The following is a 3,161-nucleotide window of genomic DNA, read 5'->3' as shown; positions in this document are numbered from 1 at the left end:
TCACTACTTGTCCTCAGGTGATCCCTCACAAGAGTGAGAGTGTCTCAGTCTCACAGTACTGCTTTTGAATTACCATTGCTGTTAAGTGAAACAGAGGAGAAGCACATACTCAAAAACATTTCTCTGTGGGCTCTATAATACTGATAATATTCCAGATATTCAGTACTTACAGTACTTATTTTTAATACTTTGTTTTTTGGTTTTCATAAAGGACATAGATTTGAGTGGCAGAATTGTGTCTTTACACATGTTTAGATCAATGTAATTTATAGCAATTCAGCATAATTTTCATGGGAATATTTGTTAACTCTTAAACCCCTTACGGCACCAAATGACAGTAATTCAGTAATTATTGTAAATGATTCAGTAACTACACTGAAACTGTGATAAAAGTACAGTTACATAAGTGAGGAATGGGAGTCTGGTAAGCCAATCTGAGAGCTTCCATCACATTCCTCATAAGCATGTGAACAGGCCTTGATTTCTCAGCATTCATTAAAGCATTATATGGCGTGTGAATGTTTATCACCATGCGCCATGACTCAGACTGGCAGGGAAGGACTGTAGAAAACACAACATGGAGCTTATAGAGCAGTAGTCGTCGAACTGGTCGTGATCGGGGAGGGCAGCCAGCACATGTTTCCATGCTTCCAGGGCCCTGGGGCTAAGAGCCGTGGCATCTGTCTGTGCACAAACACTTGGCAGTGCTGCATCTCCACACATTTAGCCAGAAGGCCACACTGTTCAGGCGAAATGTTTTGAAATCCTTCATACATGCACACATACATGTGCACACCTTTTCAGCACGAACACCAATTCCACTAAACAGCAATCTGATGTCATGTCAGTCCTGCTGCAGTGTTTGATGATGCAACCCACAACACGTTACCTGTGGGTTTTCTGCATTGCTCTGATTTCAGGACCGCTGTTTGTGCATTTTTGAAAGAGCAGGGTGGGGCATTCAAGGCTCCGTACGGTGAGCCAATCGCAGAAATCTCTACCTGAATTACACTTAATCCCTCTGCAATTCTGTCAGAACAAACATTCTCTCCCCTGAGACATCTTAGGCTCACATTGTTGGCATTTGAACGATGTCATATTTCCCTGTCTGATTACGCAATAGCACAAGGGGCAAAGATTCTTGACAGTGGAGAATTGAATTTCAGTTATGTTGAAGGGAAGAAAATATTGTTAATCATTAAACGCTAATCTGTTTCTGATAACTTGCTGCACCTTTGTGAGAGGCTGCTGTCGACAACCGGTACAAGAATTTGTAGGAGCCAGGCCAGCAGGATGGTTTGTGTTAGAGCTTGCTGTAGGGATGCAGTCTCTCAGTGTGCTGAATAAAAGCTGAAGGCCCATGGAAGAGGAAGTGAGTCATTTCAGTTTCGCTGAGGGTCAACATGAAAGGTCAGCAACCAATCAGAAAAAGAATCTTGAGGAGAGGAAAAGAAAGGTTTAGGAGGCCAGAGTGTGTTTCCATACCCAGTAGGATACACTGGAATACTCACGAGAGAGAGAGAGAGAGAGAGAGAGAGAGAGAGAGAGAGAGAAGGGGAGAGGGAGAGGGAAAGAAAGAAGTATGAGGAGGAGGGAGACTGGAGTGCGTCCAGGGGAACTCCAGTTCCACATGGCTGTGTTGATCATGGGCCACAGTCTGAAGCAAAGGATGTTGTGTTTCAAGCAGCATAACTTTCATCACTGCTAACCCATTACTGAATTTCTCAGAGCAGGGATAAATACATAATCTCCTTCAAAGCCAAGATCAACATGATATTTAACGCTAAATTACATCTACATTGATTACTGTCAACAAACCCAACATACAGCACTCTATATTGGAAACAAAAAACAGTATTGTGTTCCCTGCTGATACACTATGAGAAGTTTGCAAATATCATGTCGAAGATAAACGTATCATGATCTGATTATCATTTAATTTGCATATCATTTACATTTTCAAAAATATATTAATTCTAGTATTAGAACTAGTTATAAAACCACAGTCCAAATCAGTGTTAAAATGTAATGTCCTATCGAGGTGGTAAAATTGTTTTGTAGCCTGTTATGATATGTGAAATCTGTAACACGTCTGGATAGCACTGAGCAATAGCCTTATGATTGCAATGGGTGTTTAGAGGCTGGTTTAACGAAGGCTATTTTTCAAGTGACACGTAATTTCATGACAAGATGGATATACTGTCATGGTGTGTTTATGAGGGGATTCTCCTGAGTAAATGGCATCACAGAATAGGCGCACTCTACTGCATCTTCTGAAACCTGCCTCTGCTCAGCCATTATTTGGCTGCAGTAGAGTATGTAAAGCAGCTGAATGAGATCAAACAGGCTTCTTGGACTTTTAAGCAGTGTGGCAGGCTATAGCCTAGTGATGGTATATCTTTATATCCCTTTCCCACTGTGTCTCCATAGTAACATACTAACCCTTGCAATGTTCATTATTATTGTTAGCTGCTCACTGCTGGTTCAAGCTACATAAAGAGCAGTCTATTTATACAGTGATGTTTTACTTTCTTTACACACAGATGATGGCTAATCTACTTTCTTGGGGCCAGCTGACTTGACCCATTGGTCTTCTCTGTTTATAGATAACCGTTGAGGGGGAGAGAGGAAGCGGAAGAGAGAGTAGGGGCAGAGTGGGGGAGAAAGAGAGATAGAGTAAAGAGAGATATACAGTGAGAGGTGCTTCTCAGTTCTCTGGACGGACATAAATAGCGAGGGCCTGTCTGATTGACTTAATGGCCATAAACCACTGACTGCTGTCGTAGAAGTCCAGTATGGAAGGTGTCATCTTGTTACGAATACCTATACTTAGCCCCCTAACAAGCCTACTGCTATTGCTATAACAAGGGGAAAGCTCTGTCTTGTCTGCGCTAATCTGCTGCAGATGTCATGCCCCAGCAACAACTATGACAATTAACGGAATCCTGTTTGGTCATTTTCAAGGCTTTTTGACATGTTCAATCAATCTATATAAAATACATATCTCAATATAGGCAGTTATCATTGAAGTTATAAATTATGACAGGGACGCTGGGCTCTAAAACAAACCAACACAAAGTACCCTAAGAGAGCTAACAAAAGGCAGCATAATAAGCAAGATACATGGTTTCCATCTGTGCTCCAGAAACTGTGGCTGTAAC

At 41.6% G+C, this 3,161-nt stretch overlaps 1 long non-coding RNA gene across 1 annotated transcript in view; it reads right to left on the bottom strand.

Moving 5' to 3' along the window:
• Nucleotides 1–3,161, bottom strand: part of LOC113570739 — a 9,684-nt gene continuing 6,523 nt past the window's right edge. The window contains exon 3 of the long non-coding RNA XR_003409916.2: nucleotides 1–78. This is a non-coding gene — a long non-coding RNA (uncharacterized LOC113570739). The remainder of the gene's footprint in view (nucleotides 79–3,161) is intronic.

The sequence above is a fragment of the Electrophorus electricus genome, chromosome 12, assembly GCF_013358815.1.
Source record: "Electrophorus electricus isolate fEleEle1 chromosome 12, fEleEle1.pri, whole genome shotgun sequence".
Taxonomy (NCBI): Eukaryota; Metazoa; Chordata; class Actinopteri; order Gymnotiformes; family Gymnotidae; genus Electrophorus; species Electrophorus electricus.
This window is presented reverse-complemented; position numbering and strand designations above follow the sequence as displayed.